This window comes from Notamacropus eugenii, chromosome 2, assembly GCF_028372415.1.
Source record: "Notamacropus eugenii isolate mMacEug1 chromosome 2, mMacEug1.pri_v2, whole genome shotgun sequence".
Lineage (NCBI taxonomy): Eukaryota > Metazoa > Chordata > Mammalia > Diprotodontia > Macropodidae > Notamacropus > Notamacropus eugenii.
Window position 1 is genome coordinate 229,753,648 of NC_092873.1, and position 6,241 is coordinate 229,759,888.

Consider the following 6,241-nt stretch of genomic DNA (forward strand, 5'->3'; position numbering starts at 1 on the left):
CAAGTATTTTTTCTCAAAAAATGTTTTGTCCTTTTGAACCTTCAGGGTGGCAAGTCAACCTCTCTCTATCATCTTATCCAAATCATAACTTTCTAGATCCAATTCACATCTTACTGAAGTCTTACCTAACCACCCCAGCCTAAAGTGATCTTTCCTGAACTGCTTTAAAAACTATTATCTTCGCCCCAGCAGTTGCAGGAACACAAGGTGGGAGGGAAGGAAGGGGAGGGACTGAGGGACCAGAAAAGTGGAGGTCCTTGGGAGTCTGGAGAGGGAGACACCACCTGCACTGCTGCAGAGCAGCAGGGAAGCCCTAGAGGTCGCCGCTCGGACCTGGGTCCAGTCATCCTCTGTCCCCTCTCCTCCCCCTTCAGTCCCGGGAGCCATGGGTAGCTTGAGGCAGTGCTTCCAGAGGTTCCTGGAGCAGAAAAACATTGTCACTGATGTCCTGAGCAAGCTAGAGGAAGTCTCCGGTGTCAAAAAATACTACCTGGCTACAGGTTCCATTGCTTTCCTAGCCCTCTGTCTCATATTTGGCTATGGGGTTCCCTGCTCTGCAATCTCATTGGATTCATCTACCCAGCATATGCCTCCATCAAGGCCCAAAGAAGATGATACCATCTGGCTAACCTACTGGGTGGTATATAGCATATTTGGCCTGGCTGAGTTTTTCTCTGACAACTTCCTTTTCTGGTTCCCTTTCTACTATGCAGGAAAGTGTTCCTTTTTGCTATGGTGCATGCAATGGCTCCCAGATCCTGTACCATCGTCTGATCCACCCCATCTTCCTGAGGCACCAGGCTTTCATGGACAGCCTGGTGACTGACCTGAGTGGATGAGCCCTGGACACAGCAGCCCATCTGATGCAGGAAGCAACCAAGGCAGGCACAATTCACTTCCAGAAGAATAAGTGAAGAGACCACCTCTGAGCCAGAGGCTTCAAATGACTGGACACCCTCCTCCCAGACCCCTCAGCATCAAGAGACTGTGGCCCCCAATACTGGTCCCTCCCAGCTGTATGACTCCAACCAACTCCCACCCTCTTGGGCTTTAGGGCATTAGAGATGTCTCCTCAGGCTGGGAGCTGGGATGGGCATGGGGGGACCTCTGCCCATTTAGGATCCACCAGCACCTGCTAAGGGCCCCCCTGATGCTCAGACTGTTCTAAGTATACCATTAACCATCTGCCTCTGGCCCCCTCTACCCACCACTGGACTCCCACAGGACTCTTGATGTGTCCTGGCCATTTCAGCTGCCCATGTATTAAAAAAAAACTATTATCTTCACCTAGCTCTATCAGATCTCAAATTGTATTATAAAGTAGTAATTATCAAAACCACTTGGTACTGGCTAAGAAACAGAAGGGTAGACAAGTGGAATAGGCTAGGTACTCAAAACACAGTAGGTAATGAATATAGCAATCTACTGTTTGATAAACCCAAGGACCCCAGCTTCTGGGATAAGAACTCACTGTTTGAAAAAAATTGCTGGGAAAACCAGATAACAGTGTGGCAGAAACCAAGCATAGACCAATGCCTGACACCGTACACAAGAATAAAGTCCAAATGATGTACATGATGTAGATATAAAGATTGATACTATAAACAAATTAGTGAAGCAAGGAAGAATGTATTTATCAGATTTATGGAGAAGGGAAGAATTTTTGACTAAACAAGAGATAGAAAACATTATGAAGTCCAAAATGGATAATTTTGATTACATTAAACTAAAAAGTTTTTGCACAACCAAACCCAATGCAACCAAGATTAGGAGGGAAGCAGAAAACTGGGAAAGAATTTTTGCAACTAATATCTGTGATAAAAGGTTCATCTCTAAAATATATAGAGAACTCAGTCAAATTTTTGAGAATAAAAGTCATTCCCCAATTGATAAATGGTCAAAGGATATGAACAGGCAGTTTTCAGAGGAAGAAATTAAAGATATCTATAGTCATATGAAAAAATGCTCTAAATCACTATTGATTGGAGAGATGCAAATCAAACCAACTCTGAGGTACCACAGCACACCTATCAGATTGGCTAACATGACAAAACAGGAAGATGATAAATGTTGGAGAAGATATGGGAGAGTTGGAACATTAATTCATTGTTGGTGGAGCTGTGAGCTGATGCAACTATTCTGAAGAGCAATTTGGAACTACGCCCAAAGGGCTACAAAAATGTGCATACCCTCTGACCCAGCAATATCTCTTCTAAGACTGTATCTCCAGGAGACCATAAAAATGGTACAGGTCCTACATGTACAAAAATATTTATAGCAGCTCTCTTTGAGGTGACCAAAAACTGGAAATCAAGGGGATGCCCATCAATTGGGGAATGGCTGAATAAATTATGGTATATAAATGTAATGGAACACTATTGGGCTATAAGAAATGATGAACAGGAAGACTTCAGAGAGGCCTGGAAAGACTTATATGAACTGATGCTGAGTGAAAGGAGCAGAACCAGGAGAACTTTGTACACAGCAACAACCACAGAGTGCAAAGATTTTTTCTGGTAGACTTAGAACTTCATTGCAATGCAAGCACTTAAAAAATTCCCAATGGTCTTTTAAGGCAAAATGCCTTCCACGTCCAGAGAAAGAACTATAGAATTCAATCGCAGATTGTAGCAGATCATTTTCTTTTGTATTATGTTTTGGTTTGTTATATGATTTCTCCCATTCATTTTAATTCTTCTATACAACAAAAAAAAAATTATTATCTTCATTTGGCTACATATTTTATACAACTCTATCACATCTCTTCTATTGTCAAATGTTATTTAAATGTTTTAATTAAACATTTTATTAGAAACATTAAATACAAATACAAGCAATTAAATTTCTTTAGTAACCACATTTAAGTTAAACAATTTCAACACATAAAATATCATGGAATTGTCTTCACTTGCACCTAGCAACTCATATTTTTGTAGTGTTTTTACCCACTAAAACTCTCTGAGACCAGAAGTGGAAATATAATTATTCTCATTTACAAATTAAGCAATCCAGGATCTGTAAAATTAAGCAATTGATTATACCTCTTGCCCCCTTATAAAGCTAGTATCAAGGCTAGAATGCAAAATCAGATCTCCTGACAATAAGAAAAATATTTCTCCTACCATATCATGCTGTTTCTCCTTATGCCCTATCTTCCCAACTATATTGTAAGGGCAGGATTCCTGTTTTATGGAGGTGATTTGCATTCCCCCCAGGTGCCTTTCCAGTCAGTCAGTGACTACCCATAAGAGATTGTAGGTAAGTGGATAAGAATTTGGTTTTACACATATGGGTTAAAAAGCCTGTTTTAGTGGACTTGCGCACTGTTGAATGGAATACCATCCAGACTTACAATCCAAGAATTACAGTCTCCAGGGAAAGGTGGCAAAAAATATGACATCTCTAATTCTATTCTGCTTTGAATATTAACATTCTGACATCATCCAGTAAATATTATGTAAATTTCATAGAGGGATTTAGTACTAATGGAGTTTTGCAGCTGCAGATGCCATCCCAACTACATTAAGACATATATATTCAATTCTGTATCTTTCCACTGACTCAGCCTAGATATCTTTAGCTTATCATCTTCAAGCCCCATCACCAGTCATGAGTTTTGATGATAATCTACCCCTCATTAGTGGGTGCCATTCTGTATTTTGAGAAGTCCTCTAGGGATTAATGTTTCAGAAAGTTCAGAAAGAGTGCACAATTCTAGTATGCATCACAGACAGTAACAGCTTCCTAAGGAAATATTAATCATGTTTAAATTGTGACAAGTTAATATGCCTTCAATCTAATATGTGTCATATGTGAACTGCTTTTATAATCAAGACATTATGCTTTTTTTTCAAGTTAGTGATTTTCAGTTAATGTTTGAACATTTTGGAAAAAGAATTTTACAGCCCATTCATCGGGTTCTGTTAAACTATTCTGCCTAAAATGGAGCCTTTTAACACAGTCACTTATCTGAAGCAATAATGAATGATTTTAAGAATGTTATATTCTTTGCCTTGGAAATATAGCTTTTTGATAGACTAGAGACTGGTAATCCTTATCCAATAGGCTAAATCTCTTAATGGACCTTTTTACTTCATTATATTTGGTAATAGAAGTAGAAATGCAAAGCATGAGAAGCTCCAGTATAGAGAGTCACCAAATGGGTCAAAAAAAAAAAACAACTGAATTTCTGTTCCAAGAACAGACAAATTGAATTCTATGAGCATCAAAAAATCATTGGAGTGAAAAGTCTTCCTCTAAAAATAAATGAACCAAGAATGAATCCTTTTCTATAGTCACATATACCAATTCCTCAATCAATAAGTATTCATTAAGTACGTACAATGTGCCAACAGTGTGGATATGGACAAAAACAAAATTATTTTACATTCTAAGATAACATGCACATAGATATGACACATATGCATATGCACATGTATATATATGTGTATTATGTATAGTGTATACATACACACACATACATATACACAGAAAGTCAACAAGTATTTGTTAAGCACTTACTATATGCCAAGCACTTTAAGACAGAAATGAAATAGTCCTTTACATTTTATCAGAGACAACATATGTGTGTTATGTGTATGCAAGCATGCATGTTTGTATACATACCACATATATATGTATATATGTACATGTAGATATGCGCATTGTATAATGGAGATGTGTGCTGTATATGTGCAACATGAAAATTGTACCTATATGAATGTGTACACATACATGTACACACTGTATATAATTGAATGTATTTATATAAAACATAACATATGTACACATAACACATGTATATATGTGTTCATAACATATTGTATCTAGTTAATCAACAAGCTTTTATTAAGCATTTACTATGTGCCAGACAGTTCTTGGTACTATAGGTACAAAAACAAAAATAAAATAGACCCTTACATTCTAGCAGAGTCAACATGTGTATATATGTGTATACATGTGTACACATGTGTACATATGTGTCTATACATTCATTGCACAACACATGTATGCATGTCTCTATATATGCCTTTATTTATATGCTATGACACATACACACACACACAGAGCACCGTGTATATATGTATACGTAGTCAGTCAACAAATATTTATTAAGCACTATGTACCAAGTACTCACTGCTAAGCACTGAGGATACAAAGAACAGAAAAAAATCATGACCCCTGACCTTAAGGAGCTCACATTCTAATGTGGAAAGGCAATATGCAAATAATATGCAAGTGGTTTTTCAATATCCTACAACTTTTCTGAAGTTGTTAATTGTTTCAGGTGGTATTTTAGCTGACTATTGTTCTCTACGTAAACTATTATATATTTGGGAAAAGTTATAGTCTTATTGTTTCTTTGCCTATGCTTTTCCTTTCACTTCTTCTTCTTATCCTATTTCTGTCGCTAGCATTTGTATCACAATATTGTTTACCTTTTGAAGCTTCTCTTGTATTTGTATGTTTTCTACTGAGTTCTGGTCTTTTTGTTAGGAAGGCTTGGAAGTCCACTATTTCAGTAAAGATCCATACCTTTGCCCTACAGGATTCTACTCAGTTTTGCTGGGTGGGTTTTAGGTATATGTCTTTTGTCTTCTAGAATATCATATTCCAAGCTCTGTAGTATCTAAGCTTTCCACTCCTTTATATTCGTGACTGCTAAATTTTGTTTGATCCTGTCTGTGACTGCAGTATTCTTGAATTCTTTCTTCCTGGCTAGGAAGTAAGTGCTGTTAATAGCATCTATAGTATACTTTTCCTTGACCTGTTGTAAGCCCTGAGTTTTGACTAGAATATTGGTGGTGGTTTTCATTTTATGTTTTATTTCAGGAGGTGACTGGTGGATTCTTAAGTTCCTACTTTGCCCTAGGATTTTAAGATATTAGGTAATTATCTTTTATGATTTCTTGAAATATGATACCTAGACTCTTTTTTTGTTTATATCTTCCTGGTAGTACAATGATTCTTAAATTATCTCTCCTCAATCTGTTTTCCAGGTTGGTTGTTTTTTCTTTGAAATATTTCTTTGAAATTTTCTTCATTTTTTTACTTTTTGACTTTGTGTTATTATTTCCTGATATTCATGAAATTAGTAGATTTCATTTATCCAGTTCTTTCTCTTTTCATATCTTTCCTTCTTAGCTCTCACTTCTTTTCCCATTTAAAACTTTTAAAATCATTTTTACTTCCTAATTCTTTTTAGGAATTTTTGTTGGATTTGTGGTCTAGTTGCCATCTT

The 6,241-nt window shown here is 36.9% G+C and overlaps 1 pseudogene; it reads left to right on the forward strand.

Annotated features, from left to right (window-relative positions):
* Positions 1–385: 385 nt before the first annotated feature.
* On the forward strand, positions 386–1,023 carry LOC140523842 (receptor expression-enhancing protein 6 pseudogene; annotated as a pseudogene).
* Positions 1,024–6,241: the final 5,218 nt, after the last annotated feature.